At 39.0% G+C, this 22,343-nt stretch overlaps 1 protein-coding gene and 1 pseudogene across 1 annotated transcript in view; both read left to right on the plus strand.

Annotated features, from left to right (window-relative positions):
- CCDC34 (coiled-coil domain containing 34) overlaps nucleotides 1–22,343 on the plus strand; it is a 111,350-nt gene that overhangs the window by 83,453 nt on the left and 5,554 nt on the right. The window lies entirely within an intron of this gene.
- On the plus strand, nucleotides 9,736–10,814 carry LOC119255414 (40S ribosomal protein S15a-like; annotated as a pseudogene).

Raw genomic sequence — 22,343 nt, forward strand, 5'->3', positions numbered from 1 at the left:
AGATATTGCAGACTTCTGTGTCCAGTAGTTAAATAAACAAGCCACTAATAAGTAATCCAGAGGTATAATGAACCCACCATGAAACAAAAGTGACACAGTATATTGCTTACTGGTGGCAAGTAATTGAACGGAACAAGTTTGTTATATTTGGGATAACATAAGGGAATAATTGCAGGCAACTGAAAAAGGACTTTTTGTTAGAAAGACCAGAGGTTCTCTGACTGTGTTTTGTCAGCATTACAATGTTTTCTTCCCTCTGGACATTCTCTATTGACATTTTAAATTTAAATATATCCCTTCATTCATGCCCTGACTGGGTAATAAACAGTGGTGTTTTTTTAAGTTATTGTGCAATGATTTTTACAAATATATTTTTCTTGTGGGGTTTATTTAATTCTTACCTATAGATTGATAATTCCCCATGTGTTTTGACAGAAACAAAGATTCTTTCAGCCTCAAGTTAATAAACAGAGCTGTCATACAAAACAAAATTTAACTCAGTAGAATCAGGTTGGCTGGTAGGTAAAGGGATCATGGCATTAGAAAGGAAGACTTTTCCCTTGTAAAGTAAATATCAAAATTAACAAGCAACCAGAGACCAGACATTCTGTAGGGGAGGAAGAGGGCAAAGGATCAGGACAGGGGAGAGAAGAGCACAAGGGACTATGGTGATGGTGCCCGGGTGAATTGGTGGTGGGAATTTCACAGGGAAAACATAATTGTACAAAAATGAAGGATGATGTAATAAATTATATATACACATATACATACATAATATATGCACATATATGTATATATATAAAAGAAAGGAAGACATTTTCACTTTCTACTGCTTTCAATTTCATTAAATAGAAAGTATAAGCACAAACATTGCAGGCTGAAAACGGAGGAGTCCTTCTAGGTGGGTAGTCCAGCAAATGAAATCTTAATCCTAGAAGGACTGAAAGTAGACAGAGCTAGGGACAGGTTCAAGGTCAAGAATCTGGACTTCTTTTCCTGGTTCTTTGAGTCAGTGTGACCTCATTATTTTGTTTCCATTTCCAATCCTAAGAATTCCAGATATTCCTAGGATGAAATGTAAAATAAATTCCAAAATAAATTCCAAAATCAAATAAATGATTTGGCAACTATCTGGGTCACATTTTCAAAAGTTGCATTATTAAGAGTTAGTGATGCCATATGTGATAAGCAATCCTTTAATAAGAGATTTGATTCTTTGTAGGAGTTTAGATTTTGTTTGATAAATTTTAGTTCTGACAAGCCTAATTTTGAAGGATGCCCTGGTTAGTCCTCTGGATTTTAGAAGATCATTTGAAATACTTTGCTATTTGAGAAAAAGAAGAGCAAGCCATGTTTCAGGAAAAAAAAAATTCAACTGGGAGTAACAACTGAAACAAGACCGGACACCAGAAAGTATTAACTATGATTGTTGAAATAACAAGTTAGCAATCATAAACTAGACTCCCATCAAAAACGAAGCAGGCCCTCTCTCCCCTGCCCTCCATTTTATCCTTTTCTTTTACATACAACTTTTATCATGCACTTGTCAGGCCAGTCATTAAATTTACATTTGCGTGCTGACCATGAAGACTGTTTTCACTTCTAAGTTGGTCAAGTTGAACTGCTTTGAAGCTAGTAATCTGCTGAATTAGCTGACTTCTTTCATGGTATTCCAGAACAAACAGATCCCCTTTAAAAAAAAAATCCCTACTTTTGTTATTTCAGGTGGTTTGAGTCTGTTATTCTTACATAAAGATGTTAGGGTTCTTCCAAGAGAGGCTCAAGGAGAAATTTAGAAATAAAATGTTAAGCAGATTAAAAGGACCTTTAGTATATAAGGATCATGTTTTTTTAAAAAAAGATTTATTTTTATTTATTTATGCATACAAGAAATGGGGTATGGGCCAGAGGTTCGGGGAGTGAGAGGACTCACCAGAGACAAAGTGGGGAGCAAAAAAGGCAGATCTACTGCTGAAGGGAGCAGTGCGTGAGACAGGAGAGGTCTGGCAATAGCTTGAATGTACTGAGACTTTAACCCCTGCGACCACCAGGGAGGTCCATAAGAATCATATCTTTAGGTGAAAGATGCATTCAAAATCGGTTGTCACTTTACTGTGTAGTCAGTCATGTTTTTTTCCTTAACTTGCTTACATAGAATCAGGGTAGCCCTGATTTAGAAAGAAATGTGATCATTAGCACAAACATCAAAATAATATTTATTGAAGGCTGACTCTGAGAAAGTAGAAACTATTATTATCCCCACTTTACATATAAGAAAACTGAGACACAGAGAGGTTAAGACCATATGCCTAAGGTTAGAAAAAAATTCCTTTCCTGTATCCCTGGTCCTATTCATAACCCCAGCATACACACACACATACACACACACACACACCCCAACCACCACCAGTAATATAAAGTATAACTTTTAAAACTCCACCATTAAGCACAAAAAGGCCAAGGAATGTTTGGAACCAGTAAGCTGGAGCCAAAAAGATTTATCACATCCTAAAAAAAGAATCTTTGGCATTAATAGAGAAGCCAGAATCAAGTGTAAAGTGTAATTGCTGCACAAACATGCAGTATGTGTGAAGCTATGATCACTCCTTTAATCTCACACCAGAGAAAGCTAGACAGTGTGTCCGTTGGGTGGAATTCCCGTCCGTACTCCTTCCATATCCTGCTAAAACAGTGCTTTGTTTATATATATGTTTTTATAAAATGCAAACACCCACGTTCAACTCCTTGGAAATAAGTATGGTTTGAGTTCTTAAAGGAGATTAGGAGTTTTGGCTTCTCATGCAGGTAAAAAAGGCAGGTCACATAGCTAGATTTATGGCTCCAATTTTCACAGATAGTTTCATGTAAAATAGTGGCTACTTGCCACCCCTAAACAATACCTACCACTTTAGGAAGCTGTGTAGTGGATTCATTTTTAGGAAGAAAACCCCCTAGTTTTTACATTTACTAATTTCCCAGCAATGTCTTAAAGGTGTCTGAGATAACTTCCTATTACATAAGGGTAAATAAAAGGTAAAATGACCTTTTTTTTTTTTTGGTTTTCTATGACCAATCACACATTAATAATAGCACAATCCTGATAGCCAGTAGGTGCTAATTATTTTCTAAGCACTTTGCTAAGCCCTTTATAGCATAGTTCACAGAATTTGTTCAATACCATCATTAGGTAGATGCTATTATTATATTCATTTCATTGATGGTTCTTTGTATTAAATTAGTTAAAACCCCATTGCCAAATCTTCAGGCATAGAGAAAATGTTCTTTCTGGAGAGCTGTCAATTTTTGTGCTCCACTCATTTAATTTTCATAAAGCATTTTCATTTATTCAGTACGTAGTTTAAGACATATTATGAGTTAAGAACTCCATGATGCTATTTTCTGGGCACACAGATTAATAGGGTATTTCCTCCCATCTCAGAGCTCATTGTGCAGAGGGAGGGCACACATGTAAGCCAAAACTTAGTGCTGCTTAAGCTCTGTAACAGAGTTCCCCACCAGGGTTCACTCATACTGGAGGTAAATGGGAGTGGGGAAGTAATTTTGAGAGAAAAATAAATTCATTGATATAAATATGTATAAGCTATAAATATGGGTAAGATAAAGAGTCAACAGAGAAGAGGAAATGTGGAAAAGAATGGAAGACATTAAAGAAGACTGGCTGGATAAGCTAATGCATGGAAATTAAAGGGCAAAAAGAGTTAATTAGATGAGCAAAAGGGAGAAAGACATTCCCATACAGAGCGTCTGGTTTATAAATAAGAACCCATTATCAGGGCCTCCCTGGTGGTGCAGGGGTTAAAGACAGTGCTATCAAGCTATAGCCAACCCACATGGCACAGCAGACCTCTCCTGCCTTGCTGCTCCCCTCAGCAGGGTATTTCAATAGATCTGCCTGTTCTGTTCCCCACTCTGTCTCTGGTGAATCCTCTCACCCCCCACACTTCTGGCTTACACCCCAGTTCTTGTATGCATAAATAAATAAACCTTAACCAAGAAAAGAAAAAAGAACCCGTTATCTAATATGTATATTTATATTATTGGCAGTAAAATCTGAGTAGAAGGAAAAGAAAGTAGATATCTGAGCGTGAAGGGCCAAGGAAGCAAAGTTAAAGGGTTTATACTTTATTCCACAGATAATGAGCTTGTACAGGACTTTAAATGGTTCAAAGCAAGACAGGCTTGGGTTTTGGAAAACTTGTTTTAATAGCCTCAGCAAAAAATGTTCAGGTACTTCAGGGACTATGAAACGAGAAGGGAATTTTTGAGAGCTATTCAGGGGTCAAAGTCAATACGATTTGTTAGATGTGGAGACCACAGAAGAGAAAAGAATCTAGAATGACTGAGATTTCAAAGTTGGGAGATATGTTACTGAGGCCTAGACCTGCTGGTTAGAACACCTTCCCTCTCCTCTGGAGTAAGGGGGGTTAAACACAAGGTTTGCTTGTCTCCCACAAAGAAGTCCACAAGCAGACGGTTTAGGCTGATGTGACTCCATGGGCTCAGTAGGGCCCTGTGTTCCTGTCTTTTTACTTTATCCTTTTACTTATAGCTGCCAACCTCAAAGTCACCTATTGTTCCAAGAGGGATATGGAGCAAATCATTCACTGCCCACGTGCCCACACAGGAGACGGAGAAAAGAGACCCTCAGAGACCGGCCCCTCCCAGGTGAATTAGCTTCCTTTAGACAGTCTTCCTGGAAACCATATGTAACATTTCTACATCATGGGCTGCAACTGAGTCACTTAAATACAAAGAATTTAAAGACCAGGCGGGCTGGGTATAAGGCATCTTGGGCAGATTGTTCCAGCTAAAAATGGGGCTTTTACTAAGGATAGAGGAAGGATGGTTCTGGTTTAGCAACTAGTAGTATATGGTTGATTAAACTTGATGAAAGATGATTATTAGAAGAGAAAATCAGGGCAAACCCTTTTTAGAATATTGAATAGAAATGAATAGAGAAAGGACTCACAGAGAAGGAATGATTGGGGAGGTAGAAGTACCATTAGAAGGAAATAATACAAGCTCTAACTATAGAAAAGAATGTTCTTAATTTGATGAGGGCAGCTAAAAAAATGCAATAAACATGTAAATATGTTTTATGAATTATGAAATATTGAAAGGATTCACTATAACTAGGAAAATAGGTCAGTTAGCAACTGAATCTACTGTCTAGACCAGCACATAATATAAGAAAAAGAAATAAAAATTATTACCATTGCTTAAATCATTTTAAGAGATTCCTCAGAGAAATCACTTAACTTAAAGAGAGAGTTAGGCAAAGTGGCTGTTTGGTGTTAATATTGAAAAATCAGATGCTTTCCTATTCACCAGTAGCTGATAGTTGCTTTTTTCACAGTGTCAACACAAAAGTAGCACATTCTAAGGAATATAAACCCCTTTACAGAGAGAATTATAAAGTATCTTTGAACATCATTAAAAACAACTTAAATGAAGACAGAAGTAAACCATCATCTTGAATAGAAAACTCAGTGTAAAGATGCCAGGTGTCTCCAGATGCATCTCCAGATGCACTGTAAATTCAACCGGAACTGGACGGGCTTTGTGAGAAACTTTAAAGTGATTATGTAATTTATGTAGGAGAGAAAAAGGTCAAAAAATAGACCATAAACTTAAAGGGATGAAGGGGCTTGCCTTACCAAGATTTGGACTCATTGTTAAGCTGTAATGATTAAGGTATTGTATTGACCCAGAGGTTCACAAACTGATCCATGGATCAGAATAGAGGACCTCAAAACAAACCCACTCAAGCTTGAGTCATGGTGTAGTCATTGCAGACCACGGAAGAAATGACCAAACATTCAGTAAATGGTGCTGGGATGATGCATGTAGATTTAAAAAAGGAAATGGAATCCCCACATGAAAATCAAATTTTGGTGGGAAAGACAACTATGAAAGCATAAGCATAGAACTTTTATTTATTATTATTATTCTCTTCCTACCACTATCCTTTATACCACTATCCTTTACACCCTGACCTTCTCTCCCTCTCAACCTCTTTCCCTCGGGAATCTCACTCCCATGTGAGATTTATTAGTGAGCATAGAGCTTTTAGGAGACTGTGTAATTTAATGCAACCCTGATACAGGAGTTCTTAAAACACTGAACAAATGAAAATGCAAAGGATTGAAAAATTCAACTGTATTATATAACTTAAGCTCATCAAGAAATAGTAAGGTGAGGGCCTCCCCGGTGGCGCGGTGGGTAGAGCACAGCACTGTGAAGCTGTCCACAGCCTCTGCAGTTTGGGTTCGATTCCCGGCTGGCCAGGGAGATACCCACATGGCGCAGCAGACTTCTCCTGCCATGCCCACTGCTCCCCTCAGAAGTGTCTTAGATCCTGCTGCCTGTTCTGTTCCCCACTCTCTCTGGTGAATTCTCTCACTCTCCCGCGCTTCTGGCCTGTACCCCAGCTATTGTATAAATAAAAAAAAAACTTAAAAAAAAAGTAAAGTGAAAAAATACTAGCCACAAGGAGGGAAATGATATTTGCAACTCATTTCCAACAAAAGATCAACATCTAGAAAATATATAAGATGTACATATCCTAATAGAAAAATTACCTAAATATATGAAAAGGCATTTTATGGAAGAGGAAAAAGAAATGGTCCATAAACATGGGAAATATCCTCTATCTTATTAGTAACCATAGAATCACAAATTAAAATCACAATGAGCTACCATGTATTATCAAATTGGAAAAAAAATTGTAAGTTCACTTGTAACCAAGTTAGTGAGGTCACAAGCAATGTAATTCACATATCCTGTTGGTGGGAGTATAAATTGAGAGTGCCATTGGAACACAGTTTATCATTACCAGAGAAAGTTAAAACATGCATGTGCTTTCCAACCCAGCTCTGTTCCTACTAGGTGTATGTCCTAAAGCAGTTTTAATTTTTCTTGATTGGGGTCAGATCACATTGGTGAACCAACCTCCTCTTCTTTTTTTTTAAAGAAGCTAAAACAGCATTTGATAGAACTAAACAGAATAGAATAGAATAGAATAGAATAGAATAGAATAGAATAGAATAGAATAGAATAGAATAGAATAGAATAGAATAGAATAGAATAGGAAAATACAAGGTATTGCTTCTAGTACTGTTTTGGTTTTTGGGGAGGGGCATTGCTAAAAGTAATATTTATATTCCTATTAATCATTTTCAGTAGTGTTATGAAATATCTTTCATAGACTGAGCTATGTTAAAAATATTTTCAAAGCTGCACCCTAAAGAAATCCTTAAGGGCCTCCCCTGGTGGTGCAGCGGTTGAGTGCTGGGCTGCGAAGCTGCCCGCAGCCTCTGCAGTGCTGGTTCAATCCCCTGCCATCGGTGAGGGTCCCACATGGTGCGACAGACCTCTCCTGCTGCACCCGCTGCCCCCCTCAGCAGTGTATTTTGTCGGTCTGCCTGTTCTGTTCCCCGCTCTGGCTCTGGTGAATTCTCTCACTCTCCCGCGCATCTGACTGTACCCAGTGGTTGTATAAATAAATAAATAAATCTTTAAAAAAAAAAAGAAATCCTTAACAGGCACTGGAAAAAATTAAAAGAATATCCATGATAGTACTATTACATATAATAACAAAAAGCTGAAAACAGCTCAAATATCCAATGATAGTAACATAATAAATAAATTGTAGGTTAGTCATATAATGAAATATTCTATAGAAATAAAAATGAAAGAACCTTGTGAATTAGTCAAGAAATGAAATACTCAATAGAAATGAAATTAAAAGAGCTACCACTATACACACCAAAAGAGATAAATCTCAAAGGCATAATATTGAGTAAAAGAAATGAGTTACAAAATATAATCAGTATGATTGCATTTACACAAAATTTAAAACTAAGCAAAACTAATATGTTGCTTAAATTTACATACATATATAAAAATATAAAGGTCAGACTTACTCTTGGGGAGAGGGAGGGACAGTGCAGAAAGATCAAAGCTTGTTTTGGGTGCCAGTAGTGCTGAAACGTGGGTGATGGACATATACATGTTTGTATTTTTACTACTATTTAATCAGAACAGATAGATTTATTTGCCTTGTGTATGCATGATATGCAGTCACGTGTCACTTAATGACACTTTGGTCAATGAGGAGCAGCAGGGGTCCCAATAGATTATACGGTGCAGCCGAGTGTGCGTTAGACTGTTCGTCTAGGTTTGTGTAATTACACGCCATGACATTCACAAAACAACAAAATTGCCTAATGATGGATTGCTTAGGCCATATCCCCCTCATTAGTCGAAGCATGACTGTGTTTTCACAATTTAAAATTATAAAGATAGATGCAAGCGAGAGAGGTTAATTGGTGAACTGAGATCCTTGAAGCGATGCATTGGAACAGGCTTCAGAACACATGTGAACGGACATTTCCTGAACAGAAAGAAGGGCAACCCCTCCTTCTTCTGAGAACAGAGTAGGAGGAGTAAGGATGAGAGTAGATGCAGATAAGCTTTCAGTTGTGTGATGAGCACGGGAAGATACTGTAAGAAGCCTGAGAAATTCAAATCTGTTGGACTCTTTGAGAGTGTTCAGGGAGAGGGATTCTGCTGAGAATGAAGGGATGGTGTTGGATTGAAGTCATGGAGTTGGTTGCAAAGGTTTAGGAAAGCATTTCACAAAGTGGAGCAGGCCTATCTCCTATGAGACTGGAAGTGATTTTTTGTGGGTATGTAGGCAAAGGTGTGTTTAAAATCCCAATAGTTATGAGTTTATTTTAATAACTTTGTTTTTATTTTTTTTATTTATTTTTTTTAAAAAGATTTATTTATTTATTTATTCATACAAACACTGGGTACAGTCAGAAGCGCGGGAGGGTGAGAGAATTCACCAGAGCCAGAGCGGGTTGCAGACCAGGCAGAAGGACCGAAGTACACTGCTGAGGGAAGCAGCGGGCGGCAGGAGAGGTCTGCGCGCCATGTGGGACCCTCCTCCGGTGGCCAGGGAGCAGCTGGGGATCGAACAGGCGCCGCGGAGGCTGCGGGCCGCTTCGCAACCCAGCGCTCAACCGCTGCGCCACCGGGGAGGCCCTAATAACTTTGTTTTTAATTTAATGTCTATTAGGAAAAAAATAATTAGCACATCTAATCTAATATAGCATGGGTATTACTTATGAAACAAAAGGGCTGTTTAAGAATTGAGTTAATTTTAAAAAAGGTATTCAGTAAATATTAGCTCAGGTGCTACTTTGATATGTCCAAAATCCCAAAGGTGGTGCTCAAAAGTTTGGGAAATTTTTATTTAATAAGACATCCAACAGGTCAATGGGGAAAAGAGGAACACTAGGAAAAGACTGGTGAGTGGTGCTGAGATCCAGCTGCACCTGAAATCACAGCTTTGCAGTGGCTCATACCATAATTCTTCACTGAGAAACCCCTGTGTTTTCATGGCAATGCTACCAGGAACTGCTGGAAAAAAAAATGGGATTTACCAGAATCAAGCAAAAATAAAACCTGAGAGTAAAATAGTTTACTCATGAATTCATCATCCTAGCCCTTCTTGTTCAATGTACTGCATATGGGAACAGAGGGGACAACATTTATAATTATGATACTATCATAGCACAATTATAAAGGCATTAAATTGTATGAAAGAGCAGACACTGGAGAAGACACTTTTGAGGTGATATTTCACTAGGTGGGTGGGATCAATGAAAAGTGGGGTGGGGTAGGGAGGGGCAAGTTACACACAGAAGTCAGAGGTTTGTTGGGCCATGAGGAGTAGAAGATGTATGAGTTGATCCAAAAAAAGATTTCTAACTCAGATGAACCCTTAGTAGTCTGCCTTGATGGGGAATGTTCTAGTCATTAGAATGCTGAATTTTTGCTCAAATTTTAACTCATTCCTTTTAAATCATGATATCTCCTTTCTGGGAGGGCAAAGGCAGGAAGCTGTGATCATTGCTTAGTTTTGTTTGTCATCCAGTCTAGACTTTGGTTGTGGATCACAGAATAGAACATAAGAGCAGCCAAGTAGCCTGAGCCTGAGGTTGCTTATGTGGATCATTATAAGGAATACTCCAGGGAACCAGAGGCCTGGATAAATGAGAAGCATTCACTCAGTGACAGCCATTTTCATATCAGTCATTGAGTGTGAGGTAGTGCTAGGGGTGGTGCTGGGTGCTGGGAATACAGGTAATCAACATAGACATGGCCCCAATCCTCGTGGAACTTAATGTGGAAGAGACTTAAGTAAACTGTCACTGTTCCTTCAGGTTTTTCAAAGTCATTGGCAGGATGAAAAGAGGTTAAGAATTTGGAACATTCTTTCCATCATTTTTCCATGCCTCAGTGATGGTGTACACGAATGTCCTGACTGACGCTCTCTAGCATCAACAATGCTGAAAGAGAGGCAAATGCCAGGCTCTTATAGGCTCCAAAGTCATTGACCATCATCTGTGGTGGGAAGCATGGTTGTATTGGTGTATTTGAAATCATCCATGGTTACATTGGTGTATTTGAAATCATCCATGATCATAGAGCTGGGAAAATTGCCATGAACCTCAGAGGCAGGTTAAACAAATGTGAAGTCATCAGCCTAAGATCTCATGTACAACTCAAAGATCTAAAATAATGGTGGAATAACCTACTCCCAGGTTAGGTTTCATAGCATGGACATCACTGGCATCATGGGCCATGAAGAAGCAAGACGAAAACACACTGGAAAGAAAATCCTGGGACTCTTTCTAGGGATGTAAAACACATTTGCAAATAAAATGCCTCAATGGACTCTGGTGCTTTGCTCAGTCGTTTTTGAACTTTCAGCAGAGAAGCAAGAGCAACTGTGTCTGTCAGTCCACAGCTTTTGTGCTAATCTGATGAATGCTGTTTTCTCTGAAGTGAACAAGAATGTCGTAGGATCACTCACCATCAGAAAAAAAAAAAAAAAAAAAAGAGGAATTTAGAAACAGTTCTGGCTTTTGTTCCTGGAAAAATGTCCTTTGCTACGCCATTCACTATGTTGCTGCTTCTCAGAGTCAGCTGGCAAGACTGTTGTATGGAAAACATGCTTCCAAATTGCTCTTTTCTAGAAATATCCCAGTTTGCCACTAATCACAGACATGCCTGTGGGAATACTAGAATGCCTTTATGTCAATATCCACAAGCTTTTTCTTAAAAGTTAGCAAGTAGATACTAATTTGTTCAATCCTTTTAAATACTCTGAACAAGGGGCTAAAGAGATAACTGGATAAGCATGGAAAACAAAGTTAAAGCATCCTAAGTAAAGCTTTTCAAAGCTTATATTTCCTGAGCTATCAATATATCAAGAATATACTGAGGAGATGTTGATGGCTTCTTGACTTGGAGTCTTTGGAATCCTAGAGGGTCAGTAGATAGCTGTCAGGATGGTTATGAATGGGGTGGTTCCTGATGTTGTGTTAAAAAATGTGTAGGTGTGGTTCCGTAAGTCTCATCAGGTTCTCAAAGAGACCCACTGAAAGTCAAGAATCATTTCTAGGGGCCTTCCTGGTGGCACGAGGGGTTAAGGACAGCACTATGAAGCTATCTGCAGCCATTGCAGCACATGTTTGATCCCTGGCCAGGGAGGTGACCTACATGGCACAGCAGACCTCTCCTAACTCGCCCACTGCTCCCCTCAGCAGTGTATTTCAGTCAGTCTGCCTGTTCTGCTCCCTACTGTGTCTCTGGTGAGTCCTCTCACCCCTAGCACCTCTGGCCTGTACCCCAGTTCTTGTATGCATAAATAAATAAATCTTAAAAAAAAATCACTTCTAAAAGTTCGTTGAAAATGCTTTCAATGAGATTATTCATGCATGAATTCATATAATTGTCACATAACATGGCAGTCATACAGTGGAGACCCTCCACTTCCAGTCCCCTTGCTAACAGCCAGGTGACCTTGTACACCTTGTATACCTCCACTTGAGCCTCAGATTATTTACCTATTAAATGGGGGAAAGGGTACTTTTCCACTTTACATGAGTTTTGTGTTAAGTGATCACAGGTATGTGAATATGCTATGGAAACTTCGAGGTGCTTTCTGAAAATCAGAGGCTCTTATAAAAGTGTTTCCTCTCTGTACCTGCAGCCAGTGTTGTGTTCTTGGTCACTAGAGGGAGCTTTAGGATTCAGGGGAAAGATAAGCCAGCGATGTCACTTCTTGAAGGCTTGAAGTCTCTAAGAGGAATTCTTTTTAAAAAAACAAACTTGTATTTTATAAATATTCATGTAGATTTTTCTTTTTAGAAACAATTGGTAAAGGTCTCTAAAAGCGAATATGAACACAGTTCATAGTGACACAGATTTTTCCACCAATTAACTCTTAGGATTCTTCCTTCTGACTTTCTCTTTTTTATTTTTTAAAATATTTATTTATTTATTTATTTATTCATTCATTCATTCATTCATTATTTATTTATTTATTTATACAAGAACCGGGGTACAGGCCAGATGCGCGGGAGGGTGAGAGGATTCACCAGAGACAGAGTGGGGAACAGAGCAGGCAGACTGACGAAATACACTGCTGAGGGGAGCAGAGGGCACAACAGGAGAGGTCTGCTGTGCCATGTGAGACCCTCGCTGGCCAGCCCGGATCGAACTGGTGCTGCAGAGGCCGCGGACAGCTTCACATCGAGGCGATCATCCACCTGTGCCACCAGGAGAGGCCCCCTTCTGACTTTCTCTATGGTATATTTCATTTATGGAAAATCCTAGAATTTATGCACATCAATTTAAAATCAAAACAAAAAAAAAAAAAAAAAAGGAAATAACTTTCTAGGAGGCCATAGGAAGAAAGATCTTTTCTATGGCAAAATGATTCATTGTAAATTCTATGACACATGGCAATGGTTATTTGAGGGTATGAGGTAGGATGGGGAAGTGCATTGTCTAACTTTGGCTTGCACTTAGAACTCTTCCTCTGCATTTCCTGATGGCACTTTCTGCACTTAGGTGGGGTGCTTTTCTCAGGTTAGGGCTAGAGCAAGGGGAATCATGCTCATTTAAAAGGCTTGACTGTTTTCATGAAGTATGGAGCATTAGGTGAGCAGATTTAGGTCCCAGATCATCACAAAACAACATTTAGCAGGAGCATGAAGATCCTAGATTTCTCTGATTTTCAATCCAAATTTATCGAGTCTTCATATTTCTCTTCCTTGTAGCCTTCAGTATGTCAGTCCTGAAGCAAAACTGATGCCTGCAGAAAACAGTAAACATCACTTTATAGTAAACACATTTCAAATATACTTTCAGGGACCAAGGCAGAGACTTAACTGTAATAATATCTATTAGCGAAACCAGTGAATGAAATTGTTAAGCCCTGATCTGCCACATTTTCTGGGGGCCTAGATATAGCCCCTCAAACCCTGGCTCCTCAATTTTCCTTTTTTAAAAATGGGGATGTTTCTGTGACTTATTTAAGGAAGTGTTGCCCGCTGTTGCTGAAATGCTGTTATTAAATCTACAGTGTTTCCAGCATTAAATGTCCTTTCTGTATTGATGATGTGTTCGAGAAAATACTTGATTTTTGGATTATATATTTCTTACACCTGAATGTTCACTAAACTCCCTCTGCTGCCATATTGGAACTCTCATTGCAGCTAATGGTGTCTCAGAAATTACCCGAGCAGGAAGGGATTTCTCTGTGGTGACAGAGGAAGGTGGTTGCAGGTTATAAAAGATGAAGTCCTGCTAGGCCCATTCACTGGAGTTTATGAGAAACAGCTGCCTTTCCTAGTGGAGGCACTTGTTGAAGATTTTTCTCTCCTTTCCCCTGTAGTCTAAAAACTAAGTGAGACTAATCGGCTGATTTGGGTCAGAACAAGCCAGAGGCTCTGCCAGTACTTTTAAACATGGCTGTATTGTGTTAGCATATAGGAAAAAATTAAAACAATGCAAACAACTTGATCGATGATTCTTTTAATGAATACAGTGTGAGTAATTTTCTCCCCTTTGGTTTTCCAGAGACTGCTGTTTCTTCTTAAGTTTTCAGAGTGTGAGGTCAGAGCTAGGTGATAGAATCATTGCTCCCTAATTTAGGGCTTCTCAAATATTAAGATAGATACAAATACATTTTGTTAAAATGTAGCTTCTGATTCAACAGATCTGGGGGTTGGAGGTTGGGGTATGGGAGGAGCTGGTGGTACCAATGCTGCTGGTGTTTGGACCACACTGAGTGTTGTAATTTATCTCTATTTCTTGTTTCAAGCTGACACATGTTAGTCAGATGAAAAATACCTTTTCTAATCTGATCCTCAGACACTGTTCAGAAATGAAAAATGGATAAGTAATCATTGCAAAGCCCATGGGAAGTCATGAGGTCACACATTCTATCTTTTGAATTAACAATTACATTTGATAAGCCATGACTTTGAATTCTAATTTATTGTAAAGAAAAATATTGAGAATAGACTTGGAGTGCACATGCAGAAAACGGAATTCAAGTGGGTCTGATTTTTTTTTATTATTATTGGATGGCAAAGCAAAGGTTTTTTTTATTTTTCTTTTAATTTTATTGACACACATCTACATTTAAGTGGAACTTTAGGGGGAACCTCAGGAGAATTTGAGTGCCTGTTCTTCTAACTCTAAATTTTCTATATGCTTCAGCCTTATCCTCAGTATCAGGAACCCAGTCTAATTATCACTTACGCAAAGATGTAAGTCTTTATCAGGTGTGGAAGAAGTTTCAAGTCTTTCTTGAATATTTTCAGGAGAACTATTTCTTTGTACAGAGTTGTTAGGTTCTTACTTGACTTACTGTATGTTGTTTGGATCTGCTGTTATTACCACAATTTCTGTTTTTGTTTTGGTTAAGCTGTTTGTTATAATTAGAGGTGATGACTTCTATTTTATAGGACTAGAAAAGTCACAATGAACTTTATATTCACCCAGCCCAACTTCCTCATTAATGTCTGAATTTCTACAAGTTAGCCTCTACTTAAAATGCATTTGGTGATGGGGATCTTACTGTCAATACTTTTACGTTCTAAATCCTGTGAGCAGCGTGGACTATTAGGAAGTCTTTTCTCCCAGTGGATGAACAGCTGTCTCTCCATGGCTTTGCCCACTACCCATTTAACTGGGGAGTGGAGAGGGAGGAGAGCAATTCCTTTGTCTTGAAAGGAGACAATACAGATTGATTGTTGGGCAAATGACTTGCTCAGGCCTAGGGCCTGCGCCTGCCTTTGGCACTTCCTTGCTTCACTTGCTTCAGCTTCTGACTTGAACAACAAACCTGGGGCTGGGTTCTGAACTTACTGCCAGAAATTGCATGAGCAGGGGTGAAGTCGGACAGTCCTTCCTCATAAGGACTTCACCCGGCTTCATTCCAGGGCCTTAAGATTTCCTGCATTTCTTTCTTATATCCAGCTTCACTTATGTCCTCAATGAAATACAGGATAAGGATTCATGATTACTCATGAATCACACAATCAGATCATTCAGAAGACTTTTAGAAATGACTCCAATTTCCGAAATAGTTTTCTTTCTTTTTTTTTTTTTTTTTAGTTCTCACCTAAAGCAAAAAAATTGAACTTGGCAAAAATTAAAAAGTCCTAACCCTCTTTCAAAACCTTCCCACCCTTTCTATTTTATGCTTCACAGGTGACCTGATCTCCAAGGTTTTCCTCTTGGCAGTTTCCTTCTATGCCTTGAACCATTCATTACCGCTTTCCTGACCTTTACCCTCATTAAAACTTACCTGTTCCCTATCTGATTCTCTCAGCAGCTGGCTTTATTCAACGTGAACCTGGCTGTTAACAGATTTGGTTCCCTTACCAAATCCTTGATAATGTGTAAAATAGCTTTTGCTTTTTCTGGCTGCTCAGCATCATAATTCATTAATCCACTCAACACATGTGTCCAGATGACCCTTCGGTAGTGGCTCTATAGGGGAGAAGGGGGTGGGGGGATAGGACCATGATAAGATCACAGATGAGAAACTTTTTGTTCCCTGGGCCCTTTAGCACAGTTTCCGGTCATGCAACTCCTCATTATATGGTTCTGTTCTCCATAAATAATAATAATAATAGCTCTTGCTGCATGTGATTATTAATTGTAGTTATTTATTATGTTCCAGGTACTATAACTAGGGTTTAACAGATTCCTCATTTAAGGTTCAAACCAACTCTGTGATGTAGAAAGTTATTTTCATTGTACTGACAAGCAAATTGAAGTTCAGAGAGGTTAGGTTATTTGTCTAGTATCATACAGCTACTACACTGTAGAAATATGGTTCACGCTAAGGTCTGTCTGACTGAGGCTCATGTTCTTAATCCTACAGACTCCTGTTCTCTGATCAACCCAATAGAGCAGAAACAGAATGAGATTTCTCAGACAAGATCTGCTGTACCCACCTTGTACATAACCTTCCTAGTTCATCTAAGGATGAAAAAACTACCACCTAACTCATCCCTATCCTCACAGCTCTCACTTCTCTCACTTTTCTATGCTGAGAAAAAGCTGCTTCTGGCTTCTGCATACACAAGAATAAAAAGTATTTGTTATTTAATTACAAAGATTTATTATGGAATGGGAGGAGGCATACTAACCCATCCCATCTGGGGTCAATTAAAAAGAACTGTGTTCATGACTAAATGTGGTTTTTATTTTTTCAGGAAAAAAAAAAACAGTTTCAGCAACTCTTTGGCTCACAGGGCATGCTATGGTTTAATAGGAGTCGGGTGACTGAGACATCTTAGTGCTATTTCTGAAAATGAAAGATGGTTCATCACCTTTAATGAATGGAAAATAAAGTTTCCTGCAGTGTTGGTCCTGGCCAGGTGGATTTAAACCTGTACATAGATACGTTACCTTTTTTTTTTTTTTTTTTTAAAGACTATCCCCTTGAAATTCTCCTTTGGGACAAAGAACAAGAAGACACAAAATTGCTGCTTTTAGGGTAAATGCATCAGTTTGCAAAAATTCACAGGGTTTCTCAGAGTGGCCACCCACAGAGGAGGCAACATCTGGTTGTCATGCTGTCCCAACAGGGGAGAGCAGCACTTGGGCACAGGGCAGAATAGAATGTGCCTCATAACTGGATGGATGGCATGTAGTGAGACTGTAGTCCGAGGCCACAGTCCTCCCTGTGTCCACACAATCTCTGAGTAGGGTATAGGAACCCAGGTGCTTCCATCCTCGTCTTGTGACACCCTGGCAATTTGGAAAAAGACTTACACATAAATGGGAAAATTATGCATCTCTGGAGAGATCATTGCATGTTGTCAGAACATAAGTAGGATAAATTAATATTTGTTATGAATAATAAGAAACATCTTCATCCTTGGAAATATATTTATCCAAGGATCTGATCTCCCTGAAAGACATTTTTCATTCATTCATTCTTCTAGTGTTTATCAGGTGTCCTTCATGTGCCGGGACCTGTGTTATGTGCTTGGGATACAAAAAAGAATGAGAGATCTACTGTCGTCCCAGGAGGCTTATAAACTGGTAGGAAAAAGTCATAGAATTAAGTAATTGTGGTTCATTATGCTTCCAGATGCCCTAAGGTGGGTCATCTAATGAGCCAACAGGAATTCATGGAAGCCTTTTGGAGGAGGTGTCACCTGAACTGGAACTTGTAGCAAGTGATGAGTTAGCCTCCAGAAATCAGTATTTGTGTAATATCCCTTTGCCATCAAAGGATCAAGAATGAAAGGACTAAGCAGATATTCTGTGAGAGTGTGTGTGTGTGTGTGTGTGTGTGTGTGTGTGTGTAAGTTTGGGAGGAGGGGTATTGCTACCATTTTGTATGTGTATGTACATTAGCAAATTGCTTAGCATTTCTAAGATCCAGTGCCTCATAGGCTGTTCAGACTCAGTGAGAAAACATGTGTAAAGCATTTGCTCAGGTCTTGGTGTATTTAAATGTTAAGAGATATCAACTTATCATTAATGCTGCTTTTATCATCAACAGTGTTCTTTCACTGACTACCCTTCTACACTCCATAAAACTCCTCTCCCTGATTTTTGACTGCATGGAAAAAAATAATGGGTGAGGGAAATAGAAAGCAAAGAAAATTTTAAAAATATTAGGTGTGATGGTAATTATCATCCTTTCATGAGTAGTAGGTAGAATAAAGAGAATAACTTCCAAAGAATAAGAACATGAAGCATTTCTATCCTATCATAGCCCTTTCCATCCCACTTGACTTTTGCTCAGAAGGGCAAAAGCTTCAGTGACGTGCAGTTATAAAATATAATTAAGACGACTTCTAGTTCTGCTAGTACTAGGCAATATAAACCCCTGCTGTTGGAAACCTGCTTTTGAAAGTACTAGTCGGGATAAATGAAATCCCCAGGGGCAAAAGAATGGGGTTATGAAACCAAGGGAGAAAGCCTGAAAGCAGATGCTGTGGCTACATATGTTGATGGGAGATGAAGCTATGGGTCTGGTGGAGGTGAAGATTTGGCACCGAAGCCCTTTAGTAAACGTGGAACCGCCAAAGGGCTATGTCTTCACTCAAAGGTGACTAGAAAAAATGCCCTGCATGCAGAAGATGACAAAGAAGACAGGACTACCTCACATGGGACATGGTCCTAAGTGCCTACAACTTCTCCCCAGAAATCAATATAAAAAATGAGCTCAGGTCAGTAATATTCCAGAAGCGGTAACTTTGGAGCACTTGTCAGAAGCAGTGACTCTAACAAACATTTTAAGATAAAATGCATTTTAGGAATAAAGATGGCCTAATCTAACAATTCGTTATCTAACATAAACAATTATCATTTGCATGTACTTAAAGACATGGTCTCAAATATATTAAAAGCAGAAATCTGTTGATTTATAAAGAGAAATGTAAAGGTCTATACATAGTTGGTTCTTAAAACTCTCTCTCTTAGTCACTGTTAGGTTTAAAAGTCAAAAACTATTAAAGAGATGAAAAGTTTGAACAACTGAGTTAGTAGTTTAAACTAGTCTACTCATATATAACCCAATCACTGATCACTTGATAGACCACAGAGGAAGTCTCACCAAATACCAAAAACCCAGTAACATACAGGACATACTCTCCAAGCACACACTCCAATAAAAGGTGAACTTGAAAGGAAAACAATACTTGAAATTAGTCTCCACATTTGAAAATTAGAAGGGAAAACACTTGTATAGGGTTTTTGGTCATTGTAACAGGTTGGTGTAAATAATACTCCAAAATGAACAGACCTAAAAATCTCAATAGCTTAAAACAGTGAGGCTCACTTCTCATTCATACCACATTTCCGATATAATTCAGCTGGGAGCTCTGTTCCACATTTTCCTCATTCTGAGGCAGGCCTAAGCTTCCACCATCTGGCATGTTCCTGGGTGCAGGGGCAGGGAAGAGTCTGAGGCTCTTAACACTTTTCTGACCCAAAAGGGTAGATGTCACTTCTACTCGTATTGCCAAAATAGACTTCAAAAGGTGAGGGAAGGCTAGTGGAGAGGCTAGTGGTAAGGATAGTGGTTTTTGGGAATAAGTTGAAGGGCAGGTCTCCCCAAGATGGCAAGAACATCTGCCTAATACGTTCAGAACAGGCCTCCCCCCAGATGTGCCACGTTGGTATGGGAATGATCTTGAAATGAGGTCAATTGATGACCTCAATTGAGAAACTTTACCACTCCCTTAACTACCTAGAAGAATGAAAATTGGGGGTATTACCCAGAATTAGGATTTTTACCACAAATAACTTTTCTATTAAAGAAATCTATATGATGGGCAAGTAGCTAACTATAGAATATCTGTTCTTTGTCATTTGAATACCCTGTCCTCATCATGTGAGTCCCCCTCCTTTTGCCTCAAAACCCAAGGCATCTATCCCATTTCTTAGCTCAGAATAAATACCCTCACTAACCTGTGTGAACTTTGTGTTTGTTTGTAATAATATATATATATATATATATATATATATATATATATATATATATATATATATATATCTTCTTTGTCTGATATTAACTTGATTACTTGGCCAATCAGTTCTTAAAAAGAACCTTGAAGACTTGGGGGAAATTTCTTCTCTTCCCCTACAAAAAAAATTAGGAAAATTGGTCATTTATTTAGAAAAAGACCTTTTAAGTTCCTACCTCATGTCTTAATCCAAAGTAAATTCCAGATAAATTATTAACCTAATGTGAAAATTGAATTTATAAACCTTGTAGAAGAAAATACAGGAGAAATATTTTTATGATCTGGAGGAATTTAAAAAAATTCTTAGTGTTTTGATTTTTTGATGTCTAAACATGAGCAAGAATAGATGAAAAGACTGACAACTGTATTGCATTAAGATAAAAATAAAAGTTCTGGACACTTATAGTAATCACTGTGAGGATTAATAGATGAGAAGCAGTTAAACTGCATTGTGTTAATGGCATTAACTATTATATTTTCTTTTGTAAGGTATTTTCCTTAGAATAATTATAATACAGTTAGTTTAACCACATATTTTTTTTCTCTATAAGGCACACATCTAGATATGTAGGGAGTGATGTAGTTAAAGGAAGATAATATTATTTTCTGAAAAACTATGAAACTTGGCAATTATTTTAATACAGGCATCTCTTCGCTGGGAGCCAGTCTTTATTTGCATGAACTCTGTAGCTTGTGGTCTTTTCTTGGTAATGTTAACATGGGGCAAATTCCTCCTGGTGACATGTTTTGTGTGCCCAAGAATGCAGCTACTGGCGTCTCACAGGAATGTAAGTGTTGGCAGCCCCCCACAGGTCTGGGGCTGCCCTCCTGCTGGGGACTGAACTGGCTAGGGTGGAAACCAAGACCCTCCTCTGTGCTCACTTTTCTCTCTTGCAGGCTACTGAAATAAACAAGTAAACTTGCATTTCTGCTTCTATGTTAAATTCATCAAAATATTGGTATAGCCAAAGGGAAACAGTTGTCGAAGCTCCAGAGGTCTTAGAGATTCATCATTAGACTGATTAACAATCATAAGATTCTGGGCTCCTACTGATCACCGAGAAGGGTGACCTTTTTTTCCTCTTTATTTTTAAGTCATTCCTTAAAATGATATTATTTCTGGCCCATTGGTCAAGTCTCTACAGTTTCAAAAGGCGTGCTCTCTAAAACCCAAGCTCTTCTGCATTACAAATAAACTGTTACCAGGCATCCCTTAAGTAGCAGCAAGAGCTGTTTTTGCTTCAATCCATAGCCCAGTTCAGAAGGTCAGACATGACCACAGTATCTCCTGTTATTTCAGGGCTCACATGTGTTTGCCTTGGCGTCATTTCTCTGGCATTTGGTTTCCGTTATTTTTCCATGGGTTTGGCTTGCAGGAATCAAAGAAGCATATTCTAAAAAAATAAGTGAAGTTCATAAAGATGAAGTATTCTAGACTGGTGGTGACTGGCCACAGTGGTAGGGAAGGCAGGTCTCCGGGTTTACGTTGAGTTGCCTGGTGCTGACCCTACATGGCACATGTGAGAAATGACCAGGGCGCAGGGTGTTCCACTCCACAAGATGGGCCCACACCCCCCTCCTGTTTCCCCAGCTGTGCACCAGCACAGCTCAGCTAAACACTCAGGATCGGGAGAACCTCCCTTGATGAAGCGTTTTCCACTGTTGTCAGTGGGAAGAAACTGTGATTGGCCCATTGCTATGAGTTGTTTGGGTTCCTCTGGGAGCTCTCTGCAGAGTATTGTCTGGGAAATAGGTATTCTCTCTGTATAAGAAGTGATTAAAATCAGTACCGTGGGGCTGAACGAGCACTAGAGGCCCGGGGGTTAGATTTTATCAGCTTGTAGGTGCCATGTGGTAGGAGACGTAGGTGGAATGGAGTGTTCCCAAGCTTGTCTGCACTTTGGGATCTACTGGAGAGTTTTAAAAACTCCCCAGACCTGTGTACCACCTCAAGAGTTTGTGATTTAATTGGTCTGCAGAGTCACCTGGACTTGGAGCATTTCAAAGATCCCCGGGTAATTTGGGAACCACTGATGTGGTAGTTAAGAGCCCACACTTTGAAGTTGCACTGCCCTGGTTTGAATCCCGACCCCAGCATTTAATAACTGTGATTTTGACCAAGCCATGAAACCTTTCTGAGCCTCAGCTTTCTCATTTTTAATATGGGCAGAGTCTTTTCTTTCTTATGTGGTTGTTATGGAGAGTGAGTATAAACATAATACATTTTTAATACTAAAAATGCTGCATCAATAGCTAGAGATCCTGGGAACAGTGCAAGTGCTGCCCTTTCTTAGACCTCATGGGAGAGTCATTACTATGGGTTTTGAGTTGTATTTATCTGGATTTGGATCTTGGCTCTGCTGTGTGGCCAGGTTAATTGTCTTTACCGCTAAACCTTCATCCCCCTTGTTGATAAATGGGGATTTGTTTTCACCCTACAGGGTTGGTATG

Source organism: Talpa occidentalis, unplaced genomic scaffold, assembly GCF_014898055.3.
Source record: "Talpa occidentalis isolate TD23 unplaced genomic scaffold, MPIMG_talOcc4v2.1 talOcc4.3, whole genome shotgun sequence".
Taxonomy (NCBI): domain Eukaryota; kingdom Metazoa; phylum Chordata; class Mammalia; order Eulipotyphla; family Talpidae; genus Talpa; species Talpa occidentalis.